Source organism: Balaenoptera acutorostrata, chromosome 20 (assembly GCF_949987535.1).
Source record: "Balaenoptera acutorostrata chromosome 20, mBalAcu1.1, whole genome shotgun sequence".
NCBI lineage: Eukaryota > Metazoa > Chordata > Mammalia > Artiodactyla > Balaenopteridae > Balaenoptera > Balaenoptera acutorostrata.
In genome coordinates this window covers 38,127,801-38,146,382 of record NC_080083.1, presented here as the reverse complement: position 1 = coordinate 38,146,382, position 18,582 = coordinate 38,127,801, and the positions used below count along the sequence as shown (strand labels likewise).

The 18,582-nt window shown below is 37.0% G+C and overlaps 1 protein-coding gene across 2 annotated transcripts in view; it reads left to right on the top strand.

The window, feature by feature from the left end:
• Nucleotides 1-18,582, top strand: part of ZNF652 (zinc finger protein 652) — a 69,658-nt gene that overhangs the window by 1,292 nt on the left and 49,784 nt on the right. The window lies entirely within an intron of this gene.

Below are 18,582 nucleotides of genomic sequence, written 5' to 3'. Positions count from 1 at the left end.
GTCTTTGATTGTCCCGTGTTCAAGCATCATTATTACAGTGTTTCCCCTATATGCATCTCCCATGGACCCTCAGTAATACCTGAGTGATGCTTTTTTCCCAGTTAATTACATACATATGGTGTGTGGGAATTTCATTTTATTTTAAATTTCATTTATTTTTGTTGTAATTTTTAACGTCTGTGGTCAAGGCATGGTAAATATATAGAGTAATATTTTGGGAAGAACGTGTATTTTTTCCCAGAGATGGCCAGGTCCGTATTGTTCTGGGAATGGCAACTAGCACATGCTTTGTTGACACGTGTATGCTTAGGGAATGAAGAGCTGCTGTGGCTGGCATGTGAGAGTGTGTGCAGGTGATGTTCCCATGTAGGGCTGATTTGAGAGTGGCGAGCTGTACTGTGATAGGGCTGGCAGGCATCTTGGATGTTTGTATCAGGACGGTGCACATGTATGCAGATAGATACTACCTTTAGTATAATTCTGTTTAAAATGTTCACTGCTGAGTTTTAGGGATTCTGGAAAAGTCTACTTCAGTGGTTCTTAACCTTTCTTTGGAGTCATGGAAGCCTTTAGGACCCTCTTCTCGGTGAAATAGACACACATACTTTTGTATGCAATTACAGTCATCTTGAGCCTGGTCCTGGGACCTCAGGTTAAGATCTATATTATGCAAAAGTGAAAGGAATTTGAGTTTTGTGTTTTGCTTTGTTTTGTTTCTCTCGAGGATTGGCATTACTTTGGTCCTGAGCAATAAGCAACAAAGTAGATTAAATATGTATCCTTGTGTTCTGTTCTTTGATCACAGTGAGTTAGGTATTTGTAAGGTATCATTCCCCTGTCTTCCTGTAAAGAGATGTATGTGAGAGTTTCAGAAACAGTTAAAACTGAACTCAAAATAACTTGCCTAAATTTGACCAGTTGATAACGTATATTCCTTGCACTATCTTCTAAATGTAATATATTTCAACAACAGTCAGTGGTCTGTTTTCTGATGCCTATCTGGAATTGTTTTGTGTTCTTTGAGGTTGATCCCATCTCTTAAAAGAAGGCCTTATTATTCCCGTAATAGAGCACCTGCTCTGTGAAGATTTTTCAACTTTATTAAATATGATTTCATGTCTTTTTTCAGGGTGATGTTGCCATCAGAGTCATCCATTTTAAAATGTTTTAATGGAAGGATTTTCAATAAACGTGATTGAAGTGGCTTATATTACAGGTTATATATTTTTTTCATGTCATGCCTTAAGTTTTACTGTCAGAAATTATTTGCCTATCCTAAACTCAAAGTATTTCAAAGTTGCAAATATGTTGCTTTTCTTTGTCAGTGTAGTATAGTGACAAATCATTAAAATCTCAGGGGACAGTGTGCTTCCTTGATTTAATATTGCAGAACCTCTTCTAACCAGTCACTTACCTAGTTAAACACCCACACACCACAAAGCAGCTGATCATGTAACTCATATGGCTGTGAGAACAGCGTTCTCTCTGCCAGATTCAGAGCTTGGAAGCTGGAAAACAATTGCATAGCAGTGAAACACTTACGGAGTAGTGGTGCCAGCAGCTCACTCTCATTAATACAAACAGCTTGCTTTAGTTTTTTCAATGCTCTTTGTCAGACACCCTTCTTCAGACACCCTTCCCTTGGGAGGTTTCAGATCAGCAGCTCCTACTCAAGGGAAACAGCACCTACTTTCTGCAACTGTGGCCTCAAGATCTGATTCGTGACACCCAGAGCTGTTTCCATTTCTGCTCTAAGTATGAGAAGTAATCTTGTAGTGTGGTAAGAAGATACTTTTCAAGTCTGTAGAAAAAAGTTGATTAGTAATGCTTCTGATGTGATTTTGTTTTTGAATGTCTGAAGCCTATCAAAGAAGTAAACTGTAAAAGTGAATTGCTTAAAAAAATCACCTTTTTCTCAAGAGTTTTAGAAAATTTCACCAAAAATGTGAATACACTCTTGAGTTTCATTTCCCTTGTTCTAAAAAGTCAGTTGATTTTGAATCATAGCCTTTGGAACTAGTTATTCTAAAGGAGGTGATTGAGTTTTCTCACTGGGAAATCCTGGGTCTTGTGCCGTGGTTTTAGGTATGATATTTTTCTCATCTATTGCCATCATTTCAGACAGTTAGCACTTGAATTTACTTTGATAAAGGAGAACTGCTGTTGGAGTTAGTGACTTTAGCTGAGGGAGGATCAGGGAGATGGCTCTTTGGACCCAGGCAGAACGAAGTTTGAATAAAGCGCCACTGGCTTTATGGCATTGGACAAGTCACTTTGACCTCTCTAGCCTCAGTTTCCTCATCAGCAGAACAGGATTTGTTATAGGTATTAGAGATAATATATGCAAACTTCTAGAACAGTTCCTGGCACATATGCGCATTAAGGACTCAATAAATGGTAGGACACAAGTGATGTGGGAGTGAAACTACAGATCATTTTGGCTTACAGGATTTAGAGGGCTGGTTCTGCGATCTGCATACTTTCATCTGTGCTGATTTGGGATGAAAAAATTGCAAATATTTGACTGGGAGCATACCTAAGTCTTGCAGGTGCACTGTGCTTATTGGAACTTTGATTTGTTGCTCTATGGCTGGCTGAACTTGGTGGAGACAATAAAACTTGGCTCCAAATTGTACAGTGTTACCCACAGGCTGTGCTTGTTTTAAGCCTTTACAGAGCTTATGCGGTGAAAGGGGTGTTTTAGGACATTAACGTAGCTCAGTAAGTTCTGTGTCCAGAGTTGAATCACGTGCAAAGCCTTGTGTAAATTTTCATGGTTAATGCAAGCCATAAAGTGCTTGGTAGAATCAGTGAAGACATCAGATGCTTATTTTAGTTAATCTGTTTGTTTATATAGCAGTTACCTTTGATTTTTGAAAACACTTATGAACATTTTTTCTTAAAGAATTCCTATTGCTCTTCTGAGGTTTTTAGTCAAAAAGGCAGTTTTATGGTAAAATATGACATTATCTTTTTCCTTTTTTAAATATAGTTTAAGAGACTGGTTACTTTGAAAAGTAGATTCAAGAGCATGTATACAGTTTTATTCAGTGCATAGAGCTTTTAAAATAGGATTTCTTGGGTTCTATAGAATTAAATTATTCTGTCATTTTTGCAGAATATCACTGTGATAAGTCTATGAACCCACCAAAGTTAGCTAGAGACTTTTCAGATAAGGTAGACACATCAGTAATGCATTAGGATTTACCTCAAGGAAATCTGCTAAACCTTATTTTCTTTTATTATTGAGCCACCTAGGGGCTTGCCCATCAGTGGAATCAGTCACTAGTATTGGGTTGCTGATAAAGAGGGATTGGCAAATAATGGTCTTAGACTTTCCTTAGACTTTGCAGAACACTTGAAAAAACTTAACCTCGGCCAGAATGTATAATATTAATAACACCATCATTAATGCTGTGTGAGCCCAGACTGACTAAACAAATAAAATTTAGATGATTGAGTTATATATTTTTTTCTCAAATATAATACATTTGCTAAGTAAAATTTTTCTTGGAAAGGGGTGCTATTTTTTTAATTATTATTTTTTCTAGTTTACTAGAGTCAAATGGCTTAGCAGGTAGCTAGTTGCTTTTGTCAGTTTCTTGATAGACCAATCAGTGTGTGGTGAGAAGTGTTTGTTGGAAGAGAATAAGAATGGAAATGATGCAAAGAATGGCTCTTTAGCCTGATTGTTTGGTCTTTACTATGCATGTGGCATCAGAGGGTTGTGACTCTACCTGGATTTCACCAAGATATGCAGTGATGGGTGATTCCTTTTGTCTTTAATGCTAGTGTAGAATATAGTCTTTTACACATTTATACTTTTCAGCTTTGGAATTTTGATTCAGTTTGGGGAATTCAATGGAATATAACTTCTTAATTACCCTGTGTGAGCTATAAAATGAGTTTTGTAACTAGGTTCTTATGAATTGTTTTCACCCTTCTGCATGTATCATTTTAATAGATCTAGAATAGTATCAGTGGCCTAGAAACATTGAAATACATGGGAAGTGTTTCATTTTTTGAGGGGGTGGCAAGGAGAGTGTTTATGATCGCAATTTTGTGCATAAATATGTATTTTTCCCAGTTCCTCTTAAAACTGTGACCCAGATGCCCAGGGGCTTTTCCTGTATTAATATACTAGGAACTAGAGTTTGAAGTTACCTTGCCTGAAAGATCCTGAGCCCTTCAGTTTTCTTTTTAGCATACCAAGCATACAAAGTCATTTAAATTAACTCATCAAAAGTTTGGAAAAAACCTAAATGCCCATCAGTAAGAATTGGATAAATAAAGTAACATATATTCATGCAACTGAATAAATTTTATATGGCTACAAAAACGAATGAAAAAACTGTGTATTACTATGGAAAATCTCTAAGCCATATGTAAGTGTAATACGGTATGTACTCATTTGAGTATGGCTTATAAGATGCACCCATATCATTATATGTAACAATAATTAGTTTATTCTCATATAATATTCCGTTGTATGCATATATTATAATTTATTTCTCCATTCTACCATTAATGGACATTTGGATTGTTTCTGGTACAGCTGTCATGAGTAATGCTGCTCTATTCACTGTATTCTCTTCTGTATTTAAAATTTTTGATCCATGCAAGTGTATACTACATAATTTTTTTTAATTTAAAAATTATCTTATTTCAAATGGCTAGTTTCCTCCTGTCAGGTCGTGATAAAGAAAGTATACACTTCTGCATCCATTCCAACTTGTCGGGGATTGTAACAATAACCAAAGGACAGTTTGTTCTGCCTTTCAGTATCTCCTCAACCTTTTCATCACCTCAAACGGAAGGTTAGATTTTCTTTCTTTAAAGATGACTTGTGTCTCTAAGCTCAGGTGGTACAGTGAGTACCAAAAAACATGTCCGGAGAAGCCAACTGTTGCAGGGTTGTACTGTTCTAAATCTAGAGCTGATGTTTATTTAATCCCTGTAACACTGTTCCTCGAACTTTTGGACCATGATCCACAGTAAGAAGCAGTATATGCATGCCTACATTATTCACTCACATACATGTCCCCACCCACAACTGAAACAAAAGCTTCATGAAACAGTATTTACCCTTACCATCTGTGAGGCAGTCTGTTATTTTACTCTATTTCATTTGTAAAACTTGGGTTGGGACAGACAGTTTGAAAATCACTGCCCTAAATAGAGCTTAACAAAAAGTATTTTCTTGAAGTAGATGCTAAGCAAAATGCTTACTGGATTAAATGGGGGTGGGGAGTGATAAAACGAAAAGCTGGGCTTAAAGGTATGAGTTTGAAAGTAGAAAGCTAAGAAATGTGGCATGAAGAAAATCATCATATTTATGACCTTACTCCATATAGAGGGGTAATTCTTAAAGACCTGAAACTCTGGAAAGGTTAAGGTTAGATTCTCATTTTGCCTAGCATTTAAACTGTGTTCTTCTGAGAGGTAGGACACCTGCTATTAATACACACACGTACACACACGCACACACACACACACACACACACACAGATGAGCACAGGCTACCTGTTTATTCATTAAGTTAGGTAGAATTGAGAGGACTAAGAAATATGTACAAACAAATATATACAAATATATACAGTGTAATCTTCTTTAACACAGAATCTGGTTTAAACAACAATTTGTGTACAGTCGTTACAGAATAAAAATACATCAAGGACTCAGTAGTGAATTTTTACTTCTGTGTGAAAATCAGACTCTGGGCTTGGACTATATTTCAGAGACAGCTCTATCAGAAAAGCGATAATCAGAACCTGGTTCTCTGGAAGGACAAAACTTAAAAGTTACTTGGTTCAAGTTGTCTTCCATTTCCATACCCAAAGTTATGTATACTGTGAATATGTCTATATTTTTATTTATTTATTATCTACCATTTAATTCTCATATAACCCTTTGAGGTAGGTATTATTATCCCCATTTTGCCAACAGGGAAATTAAGACAAAATGAGGCTATGTAACTTGCCAAGTTGAATGTATTCTTTTCTTGGCATTGAGATTTTATAGGAAAAGACCCATCAAATCATTTTATTTTGCTAATTGAAAAATTAATTTTAAAATTGAATTTAAAAATCCATAAATATTTCTGGCTTTTAGAAGCCAGAGACTGAGTAAGTAATTTGTTTTCGTTTTTTTTTTTTTTTTAATATTTATTTATTTATTTTATTTTTGCCTGTGTTGGGTCTTCTGTGCAAGTTGGGTTTCTGTGCGAGGGCTTTCTCTAGTTGTGGCAAGCGGGGGCCACTCTTCATCGCGGTGCGCGGGCCTCTGACTATCGTGGCCTCTCTTGTTGCGGAGCACAGGCTCCAGACGCGCAGGCTCTGTAGCTGTGGCTCACGGGCCCAGTTGCTCCGCGGCATGTGGGATCTTCCCGGACCAGGGCTCGAACCCGTTTCCCCCGCATTGGCAGGCGGATTCTCAACCACTGCGCCACCAGGGAAGCCCTGTTTTAGTTTTTTTTATTTTTTATTTTATGTATTTTTTTTTGGCCACACCGTGCAGCATACGGGGTCCTAGTTCCCCGGCCAGGGATCGAACCCATGCCCCCTGCAGTGGAAGCGCAGAGTCCTAACCACTCGACCACCAGGGAAGTCCCTGGGGTTTTTGTTGTTTTGGTTTTTTTTTTTGGCTGCGTTGGGTCTTCGTTGCTGCGCGCGGGGTTTCTCTAGTTGCAGCGAGTGGGGGCTACCCTTCGTTGTAGTGCACGGGCTTCTCATTGCAGTGGCTTCTCTTGTTGCAGAGCACAGGCTCTAGGCGTGCAGGCTTCAGTAGTTGCAGCACGTGGGCTCAGTAGTTGCAGCACACAGACCCCTAGAGTGCACGGGCTTCAGTAGTTGCAGTGCGTTGAAGGAAGTCCCTATTTTAATTTTTAAATTAATGTACAGTAAAATTGACATTTTGGCATGTGTACAGTTCTTTAAGTATCCATACCTGTATATATTCGTGTAACCACCACCACAATCAGGATACAGAACAAGTCCATCACCCAAAGACTCCTTCTGTAATCCCTTTTCATTCATACTCTCCCCTACCCTCCACTCTGACAATCATTGATCTGTTGTCCATCTCTATAGTCTTGTCTTTTGGAGAATGCTGTGTAAGTGGGATCATTCCGTATGTAACCCTTTGAGACTGGCTTCTTTCACTCAGCATAATGCCTATGAGATTCATCCAAGTTTTTGTGTGGATCAACAGTTTGTTCCGTTTTATCGCCAAGTAGTATTCCACTGTGTGGATGTACCACAGGTTGTTTATTCATTCACCAGTTGAAGGACATTTGGATCGTTTCCAGTTTTGGGTGAATGTAAGTTCTCATTTCTCTAGAGTAAATACCTAGGAATGGGACTGCTTGATGATATGGTGTGTGTATGTTTCACTTTATAAGAAACTGCCAAACAGTTTTCCAGAGAGTGTCCCCTTTTGCATCTCCACCAGTAACATATGAAAGTCCCATTTGTGCTGCATCTTTGCGACACTTGAAATTGTCAGTATTTTTAATTTTAGCCATCCTAATGGGTATGTAGGAATAATTCATTTTGAGCCTTATGACCAGAATCTGGGTGATAGGCCCAGCTCTGCCATCAACTAGCTGTTGACCTTACAGGAACCATTTAACATTTTAAAGCTTCATCTTTCCTCATCTCTCATATAATGGAGAATATTGAATGTGTTATAAGTTCTCTTGCAGCTCCCCAGTTCATTGGTATGGAAAGATAAATCCTTGGCAAGAGGACAGATTTCTGTTGCTTGTGCAAAAAAAATCTATTGACTGATCTCAGCTAAGGTACATATTTATAAATAGAATCTTTGTGAAATAACTTGATATTTATAACTATAGTTTAGCTCTAGCTAAGCATAATAATACTGTGACATGTCTTGTCTATAAGCTAAAATTATATAGCTAATGTTGCAGTTAAATTGACAACCTAGAGTCTTTGGCTAATGTCTGATGTTTTTATAGTAGAACTGTTTCTCAGCTTTCTAGGGTTATAGTTTACAGTAAGTTTAATAACAAATATTTTGCCATTTTCAGTCATGAACAGGGGATCACTTTTTAAAAATTACATATTTGGGTACTTAATGTCTTATTTGAGTGTGAAACAAATTTCTTCTATAGCATTATGAAGAACAGCTTTATTATTTTTCAAAAAAATTATACAGGCTTATCCAAAATTATTTAAGGATTACAGAAAATATAAAGAAAAAAATAAAATATCTCCTTCCCCATCTTTACCCCTGTCCTGCGATATCTCTCAATATGAGCATATATACGCATAGTTGTATATGCATAGTTTTACATAGTGAGATTGTGTGATTCCATTCCCACATGTTCTTTAGTCTTTTTTTTTTTCATGTGGACATATTTCTGTGTCTGTTAATATAAACCTATGTCATAATTCGGTTATGTAGTATGCCAGTGTCTGTGTATATCATTATTTATGTTTCAAATTTTTGTTATATTAAATAGTGCTATAATGAATGCCCTTGTGTACACATCTTTGTATACCTGTGGTATTATCTACTAATGAGGAATTCTCGATGGCTGGGTCCAAAAATATGCACACTTCACACTTAGGAAAATAGTGCTAAGCTGTTCTAAGGAAAGTTATTCCATATTCACATAGCATTCTGAGCTATAGTCGGCCATACCAGCTGATGACAGAAGTCAGTCAGGTATCTTGGCATTAGCCAGTTTGGGATTTAAGCCATAAAACCTACCTATACGTGTTTGTAGGTGGATCCTGCTGAAAAAACCCAGCCCGTTTCGTAACTGATAGTCTTTACCAAGTAAACCTGAAAAAGTTTAAAAACATCAAAGTTAAAAAAACAGTTTTTTAGGGAATTCCCTCGTTGTCCAGTGGTTAAGACTCTGAAGGCCCCAGTTCAGTCCTTGGTGGGGGAACTGAAATCCTGCAAGCCTAGCGGCACGGCCCGCCCCCCCCCCCAACCCCCACCGCAAAAAAAAGTTTAAAAAAACCTCACTTTTGAGAAAAACTAATAAACCAACTTGTTTTTTTAATTCAAAGAAAATCTTTTAATTAATGTGATTATGTCAATTTGTGTTATCCCAGTAAGTTCTCCTTTTTAAAATAAAAAATTTAAAATTTTGGAATAATTTTAGATTTACAGAAAAGTTACAAATAGAGTACCTATATACCACCTCATCCAGTTCTCTTCTTTTTTCTTCCTCAAAATGAACACATATGCATTTATTTCTTGGTTATAAAAAGAAAACCTTGGATTAAAATCTACACTTAAAAATATTATAATAACAGAGTACAACTAACTGTATATAGAAATATTATAAATTGTGATTGATAATCTTTAATAACTGTGTGGTCTTTTTGTGGTTTATGGAATAATAGTAGAGTTTAAGGTCCAATGCTCTTAAAAGTTTATTTTCCTTCTTTCTATAACTATGCTTCCATTTCCTAACCTATTACTGATACATAGAGTTTTACCTAACAGCCATTTAAGATAAAATAATTTAGTCTTCCACATTACTCTGAAACCTAAATTGAAAACAAATATTTCTTTAAAAGCAATTACATATTTCCGTGCTTATTACTTGCTCCACATATATTATAAAAGTTGAGTGCTTTATATTAGAGAAGTTAATCTGAAATCATTCTTAGCCAAATTCATTGTTCTCTAATTGTTAGAACAGGTAAAATAAAATGGTAGGAACATTAAAGTTGGAACATGTTTATTGTATGTTTGGCAAACTATGAAAATTAACATTTGAAAATTACTTCACTGTGTTGACATTTTGTTTAGTTATAATAAAGGTAGAAATATGAAAATATTGCAGATGGTTATATCTTATGAACAAAGTAGAAAACCATATAAACACAAAGCATAATAATAAGTATAACATTTGTATAGGATTTTGAGATTTTTTCACATATATTACTCTTTTTAAAATTTTTTAAATTTAATTTAATTTTTTATTGAAGTATAGTTGATTTACAATGTCATCTTAGTTTCAGGTGTACAGCAAAGTAATTCAGATATATATATATATTTTTTCTTTTTCAGATTCTTTCCCTTATAGGTTATTGCAACATATTGAGTGTAGTTCCCCTCATCTAGTTCTGTTATTGTTTAAAGTCTTACATACACTAAGAAACCAACACTGGTACATTACTATCAACTTAACTCCAAACTTAATTCAGATATCACTAGTTTTTCAACTAACATCATTTTTCTATTTGGAAACATCCTAAATCAAGCTTTTAAACTCTATACTTGAATAAGCTTGAATATCTGTTCATAGATTAATTTTAGTCATACAGTGTACCTATGTATATACCATATATAATATATCTGGATGTCTATATTTGTTTAGACAAATTTAAGTTTTCGTTGACATTATTATCTTTGAAAGTTATCTTTTGATGTTCACAGTCATTCTCTCCAAGGCTATTTTAGGGTAGGTTTGAAGGTCTTTTTCCCCACCCTTCTTGTGTCCATGCCGAAAAATGGTTTATAACATGGATAAGTGTAGCTCTTGCACAGTGATAACCCTTTTCAGTCCAGTTACAGGTCCCTGTCTCCAGGAGCACATGGAAAATAGCCACCTTTTGTTTACTAGAAAATTAACTTGTGCCAGATGGTTACACTGTCTGCAGTGTCTGTCTCTGAGAGAATATAAGTATTAAGCAGTTCTTGAAGGAGAAAAAAGTGCTGGTCTTGAGGCAGAATACCATTACAGATGGGGTACTACTTGAGTATCTTTCACTCTGCACTTGCTAATGCAGAAAATCCCTCCTGAGGCACACCATGGCATCCAAACTCTATATTAATTTAAATCATTCCCTGAAACAGTTTAGTTTATGGAAGAGGAGGAAGAAATTGACAACATCACATGGATATGGATTTTTTAAAATCACTTTCCTCCCAGCTTAAACAGAACTGTTGAGTATTCTTTCCATTAGCTTACACGTCCTTTTAAAAGAAAATAAAAATCCTCCTAAGCATTCTACGAAACAAAAATGGTGGTCAAGAAAAGTTTCATGAGGAAGGTACTTTTGAGCTAGGTCTTAAAAGGTGGTTAGGATGTTATGGTCATATGGATGGCAGGGGGAATGATGTTCTAGGTAGAAGGAAAGAATGACATAGTCAAAGGCTTAGAAGTGGAAAAAGTCAAGGTGCATTTGAAAAATAGCATGAGGATGTTAGGTGGGGGGGAGGACTTTGGGAGCCAAGACTGAAAAAGTCAGTTGGGCGCAGATGGTGGAGGGCTTTTGAATGCTTTGCTAAGGAACTGAACTTTATTCCAAGGCTCTAGAAACCAGTAAAGGTTTGTAGCTAGGGAGTGACACGATCCAAATTCTTTAGGAAAATATAGTTTAAAGAATCTCTGTGTAAGGTGGTTTGAAAGAGGGAGGCAGAAAGACTGTTGTAATCTGTGTATGAGATGATGAGGGCCTGAACTCAGAGGTTACGTTAGCAATTGGAACAGGGAGGACAAGGCAGTTTTTAAAAACAAGACTTGTTGGTTCATTAGATATTGGGGTAAGGTAGAAGGAACAAGCCCAAAATGAAGATGAGGTTTGGATCCTCAGAGACTATAGCTGCTTCATTTGGATCTTCCACAAACTTGACCATAAAATAAGAACTTAAAATCAATAACATCCTAGAACTGAGGAAAAGTATGTAGCATCCTTGTTTTAGAAACAGTAAAATGGAGCTTAGAACTGAGAATACATGATATTTGCTGACTCATGATGGAGGGAGAAAACCAGGGAAGGAAGAAGGTAGTTTTTCATTTAATGGTGAGAACCGTGGCTATGGCCTGTGCTTACATCTGACTTTTATACAGTGAAATGCTTACGGCCATTGTACTTACAGTGATAGCAACACCACAACACTGACTGAATAAGAGGAGAATCCTGGTCACCTCATAGTACAGCAGATTTAGAAAATCATCTAAAATGGTCTTCTGCACACCCACAAGTCTCTCTCTATAAACATACATGTACTTTGGATAATGGTTTCCTAGTTGGACCTGTAAATATGAAGGTGGCAGAATGTACTGTGTAGTATATCAGTTGGAGAACACATATAAAGTAGCTTTAATGCCAGTTCTTACTAAAATATTGGCTATGTACTTAAGCAATATAGATCTAAAACCTTACCTGTAGCCAGATCTACATAGTAAGTTCCACATGAAGACAGAAGTTTGTGGTTCAGTTTTATTGTCCTGTCACTGAAACATTAAAAGCTAACTTAGTATCTGGGATACAGTAATGTCTACTCTCTAAAGGCTGGATTCTGATCTTGACTGAGTGATGACCTTATTAGGCAAATTGTTTTACTTCTAACATGTTTAATTTTTCTTTTATACTTTTGATCATTCTGTGTTAGCATATTTGGGATTAAAGTTTTATTAAATCAGAAATATACCATAAGACCTGTATGCAGAAAACTGTAAGACACTGATGAAAGAAATTAAAGATGGTACAAACAGATGGAGAGGTACACCATGTTCTTGGATTGGAAGAATCAATATTGTGAAAATGACTATACTACCCAAAGCAATCTGCAGATTCAATGCAATCCCTATCAAATTACCAATGGCATTTTTTACAGAACTAGAACAAAAAATCTTAAAATTTGTATGGAGACACAAAAGACCCTGAATAGCCAAAGTGGTCTTGAGGGGAAAAAACAGAGCTGGAAGAATCAGACTCCCTGACTTCAGACTATACTACAAAGCTACAGTCATCAAGACAATATGGTACTGGCACAAGAACAGAAATATAGATCAATGGAACAGGATAGAAAGCCCAGAGATAAACCCACGCACCTATGGTCAACTGATCTTTGACAAAGGAGGCAAGGATATACAGTGGAGAAAAGAGAGTCTCTTCAATAAGTGGTGCTGGGAAAACTGGACAGCTGCACATAAAAGAATGAAATTAGAATACTCCCTAACACCATACACAAAAATAAACTCAAAATGGATTAGAGACCTAAATGTAAGACTGGACACTATAAAACTCTTAGAGGAAAACATAGGAAGAACACTGACATAAATCCCTTTGATCCACCTCCTAGAGAAATGGAAATAAAAACAAAAATAAACAAATGGGACCTAATGAAACTTCAAAGCTTTTGCAAAGCAAAGGAGACTACAAACAAGACGAAAAGACAACCCTCAGAATGGGAGAAAATATTTGCAAACGAGTCAATGGACAAAGGATTAATCTCCAAAATATATAAACAGCTCATTCAGCTCAATATTAAAAGAACAAACAACCCAGTCCAAAAATGGGCAGAAGACCTAAATAGACATTTCTCCAAAGAAGACATACAGATGGCCAAGAAGCACATGAAAAGCTGCTCAACATCACTAATTATTAGAGAAATGCAAATCAAAACTACAATGAGGTATCACCTCACACCAGTTAGAATGGACATCATCAGAAAATCTACAAACAATAAATGCTGGAGAGGGTGTGGAGAAAAGGGAATCCTCTTGCACTGTTGGTGGGAATGTAAATTGATACAGCCACTATGGAGAACAGTATGGAGGTTCCTTAAAGAACTAAAAATAGAATTACCATATGACCCAGCAATCCCACTACTGAGCATATACCCAGAGAAAACCATAATTCAGAAAGACACATGCACCCCAATGTTCATTGCAGCACTATTTACAATAGCCAGGACATGGAAGCAACCTAAATGCCCATCGATAGACGAATAGATAAAGAAGATGTGGTACATATATACAATGCAATATTACTCAGCCATAAAAGGGAACAAAATTGAGTCATTTGTAGAGACGTGGGTGGATCTAGGGACTGTCATACAGAGTGAAGTAAGTCAGAAAGAGAAAAACAAATAATCGTATATTAACGCATATATGTGGAACCTGGAAAAATGGTACAGATGAACAGGTTTGCAGGGCAGAAATAGAGACACAGATGTAGAGAACAAATGTATGGACACCAAGGGGGGAAAGTGGTGTGGGGTGAGGGTGGTGGTGTGATGAATTGGGAGATTGAAATTGACATGTATACACTGATGTGTATAAAATGGATAATTAATAAGAACCTGCTGTTTAAAAAAATAAATAAAATTAAATTTAAAAAAATACACACAAAGTACTCTACACTTAACCATAATGTATAGCTGGGTTTATTTCTATTTAATAATAAATATTTTTCTCCCACAAAAAAAGGAAATATACCATATTGCTTACATTATAGTTTTTAGAGATATAAAATTTAAGTTGTATAAAAGAAAATTAAATGTAGTCATAATACAGAGGGATTTTCAAACTATATTTTACTTCTGTAATTCCTTAGTTATGTCAAAAGTTTAATTTAGAGTTAATTGTAGTTGTCACAAAATATTTTTTCTCCATTGTCAGGTTATAGTGCCTGTATGTTTCTAAATTATGATATTTTTGGTCTTTCAAAACCCTTTTTATATTATAGAAATTCTCAAATATATAAACGGGAAAATATAATGAACCAAAATATACCCATATCCCAGCTTCAACAATTATTAGTACATGGCTAATCTTGTTTCATATATATCCACCCTCACTATAATTCCGTCCCTCCAATGACTTTGAAGAAATTCTAAATGTCATATCATATTATTTTTATATACAAAAATTCTTTTTTTAAAAAAAGACAACTTAATACCATGATTATACTAAAAGACTTTCTGACCATCATTAAGTGTTCGGTCAGTGGTTTTTTAAGTCTTTTGTCATTTACAGACAGTTCTGGGTGTACTCTGATGCTTTTGCAAAAATGTTCCTATAAAAGGGTTTCATCTTCAAGGAATTCATGGAAAAGACTCTGACAAGTACAGGTTTCTGGTAACTGACTATACTGCTGAACTGAATGAATAAGCATTTTCAGAACTCTAATGGAAAACTGATGAATTCATAAAAGTGCTAACAAAAGATCAAGATGAAAAAAAATTAATTACATGGGACTGAGTGAACTGATGAGGATGATTATAATTTTTGTGACTTTCTGTTTGAATTAAAAAAAAAAATCCCACAGGGACTCAGAGGCAAAAAATATACAAATCAATTTTCACTGCAAAGTAAAGGAGCTGTTACAGTGGAGGATTACTGGACCGAATGTCAATATTATGACATAGTATGAGTGTGTTTCTGTTTGGTAATTGCAATCATTGTTGCTTTTGTTGTGGTCATCCATTTACAATGCTTGGTGTCAGTTTATTTATCTGTTGTAAAAATAAAATACAGTGTGTGTGTGTGAAAAAAAAAAAAAAAGACAACTTAATACCATGATTATAGTAAAAGACTTCCTGACCATCATTAAGTGTTCAGTCAGTGTCTGTACTTCCCAATTGACTCATAATTGTTTTTTCAGTTAGTGTTTTCAACATTTAGACACAGGCTAGAATGTTGAATTAAGGTGTAAAGAAGAGTGATTGGTTAATATGTCTGTTAAGTCTCTTTATAAGTTCTCCTTCCTATTTTTCTCTTTCTTTCTTTTTCCTTGGAATTTTTGTTGAAGAATCCCTATCATTTGTTGTATAGTCTCCCATAGTCTGGATTGTGCTGATTATATCCATGTGATATCGTTTAACATGTTCCTCGGTGCCTTTTACTTCCTGTAAATTGGCTTTTAGATCTACAGGCTTGATCAGATTAAGGTTCAGTTTTTCTTGTGGGTGCAGGACAAGACTAATAGCTGGTGGTGTATAATTCTACCAGGAGACGTACAGTGCTGGTTGTTTCTTCTTTGGTACTGTTACCAGCCACTGATGATCTTTGCCTATATCTATTAATTCATTATGGGTTGCAAAATAATACCAAACACTATAACTTCTTCTTCAATTATTAGCTGGAATACTTCTATGAAAAGAAATTTCCCCTCAACAAATATTTAGTTTCCTTGAGGTACAGATCTGATAGGAATGGAGACTAAATGCTTGATTCTTGCCCTTCACTTACCAGTTTTCAGAAGAATGAGTTGGTTCTCTTAGCATCCTCTAAAGGTGACCAATGGATTTAAGCATATTTGAAATGTTTCAGTGCATTACTGTTATTCATCCTTGTTGATACTCAGTTGTCCTGTTTTTGTCCATTAGGAGCTTATCAGGCTGGCTCCTGAGTCTTTTTTTTAATATATAAATTTATTTATTTATTTATTTATTATTTTTGGCCACGTTGGGTCTTCGTTGCTGTGTGCAGGCTTTCTCTAGTTGCGGCGAGCGGGGACTACCCTTCATTGCGGTGCGCGGGCTTCTTATTGTGGTGGCTTCTCTTGTTGCAGATCATAGGCTCTGGGCATGTGGGCTTCAGTAGTTGTGGCACGTGGGCTCAGTAGTTGTGGCTCACAGGCTCTAGAGCACAGGCTCAGTAGTTGTGGCGCACAGGCTTAGTTGCTCCGGGACATGTGGGATTTTCCTGGACCAGGGCTCGATCCCGTGTCCCCTGCATGGGCAGGCGGATTCTTAACCACTGCGCCACAGAGAAGTCCCTCCTGAGTCTTGTTTTTTAAATAATTTTTTTATAGATTGATTTATTTTTATTTATTTATTTTTGCCTGAGTTGGGTCTTTGTTGCTGCATGCAGGCTTTCCCTAGTTGCGGTGAGTGAGGGCTACTCTTCGTTGCAGTGTGTGGGCTTCTCATTGCAGTGGTTTCTCTTGTTGTGGAGCACGGGCTCTAGGCGCACAGGCTTCAGTAGTTGTGGCACGTGGGCTCAGTAGTTGTGGCTCATGGGCTCTAGAGCACGGGCCTCAATCTGGACCTCATTATGTTCTCAGTACTGAGCTAGACACAGGCTAGAATGTTGAAGTAGTATTTTAAAAAGAACTATCTCTCCTCAAGGGGCTTATAGTCTTTAAAGTTTCTACTTTTTTATTCATTTGATTTATTTACTCTGTATACATTTTTTTAAAAATAAATTTATTTATTTATTTATTATTTTTGGCTGTGCTGGGTCTTTGTTGCTGTGCACGGCCTTCTCATTGCGTTGGCTCCTCTTGTCGCAGAGCATGGGCTCTAGGCGCACAGGCTTCAGTAGTTGTGGGCTGTAGAGCACAGGCTCAGTAGTTGTGGCTCACGGGCTTAGCTGCTCCACGGCATGTGGGATCTTCCCGGACCAGGGCTCGAACCTGTGTCCCCTGCATTGGCAGGCAGATTCTTAACCACTGCACCACCAGGGAAGTCCCTCTGTATACATTTTGCTGTGGTAAAATCAGATTTTGATTTTCTCGTATTTGATTAAAGCAAATCTTTGATTTTATTGTATGACAGGTATATATCAGAATGAGATGAAGGTCTAAAATAAGTTACTTTTTATAATTTAAGAAAATCTAATGTGTAATAAAAATGAATAAAATGAATTAAAAAAGATAAAATCTGGAAATGATACACATTTTACAAACCTATTGCCATATAGGAACAGTAGTATATTTGTTTTTTGCATAAATGGGTAACCATATAATTTATTATCCAGACTGGGAGAGATGTGTGAGAGGGGCATTATTAACAATTAATCTGGGCTTCCCTGGTGGAGCAGTGGTTGAGAATCAGCCTGCTAGTGCAGGGGACACGGGTTCGAGCCCTGGTCTGGAAGATCCCACATGCTGCGGAGCAACTAAGCCCGTGAGCCACAACTACTGAGCCCGCATGCTGCAACTACTGAAGCTCGCGCGCCTAGAGCCCATGCTCTGCAGCAAGAGAAGCCACCTCAATGAGAAGCCCGCGCACCGCAACAAAGAGTAGCCCCCGCTCTCCACAACTAGAGAAAGCCTGCGTGCAGCAACAAACACCCAACACAGCCAAAAATAAATAAATAAGTAAATTTATTAAAAAAAAAAAATACATGTCCATTGTAAAAATATTAGAAAACCTAGGTTACATTACCTCTTTACCAGCAACCCTCACCTCCACTTCCAAAAAAAGTCATCTGTCCTCTGATCGGGTTTTATTTTAAGGGAGAAAAGAGCATAGCAGGGGCTTCCCTGGTGGCGCAGTGGTTGAGAATCTGCCTGCTAATGCAGGGGACACGGGTTCGAGCCCTGGTCTGGGAAGATCCCACATGCCGCAGAGCAACTGGGCCCGTGAGCCACAACTACTGAGCCTGCGCGTCTGGAGCCTGTGCTCCATAACAAAAGAGGCCGCGACAGTGAGAGGCCCGCGCACCGCGATGAAGAGTGGCCCCCGCTTGCCGCAACTGGAGAAAGCCCTCGCACAGAAACGAAGACCCAACACAGCCAAAAAATAAATTAAAAAATAAATAAATAAAGAGCATAGCAGTTATATACTCAACTAGTTCGTACTCTCTCAGAGCCCCTCTCACCTTTTAGTCAGCAGGCCTTAATTTCCTCTATTTATGAAAGAGACTAATACTTGACAGGAACTTTGTGATCTTAGATAGATGTGGGGTTTTGGCGGGGAGGAGCTGGGGAAGGAGGGAGCAGTTGCTAGAACAATGGTTCTGTGATCAAAACTCTGATTGCTCTAGCCACATTTCTTAAAGATGTTGCCAAAAGTAGTTGGTAGAAATTTTACATTGATGTGAACCAGTGTGAAAACTCTTTGATTTTGGTGAGG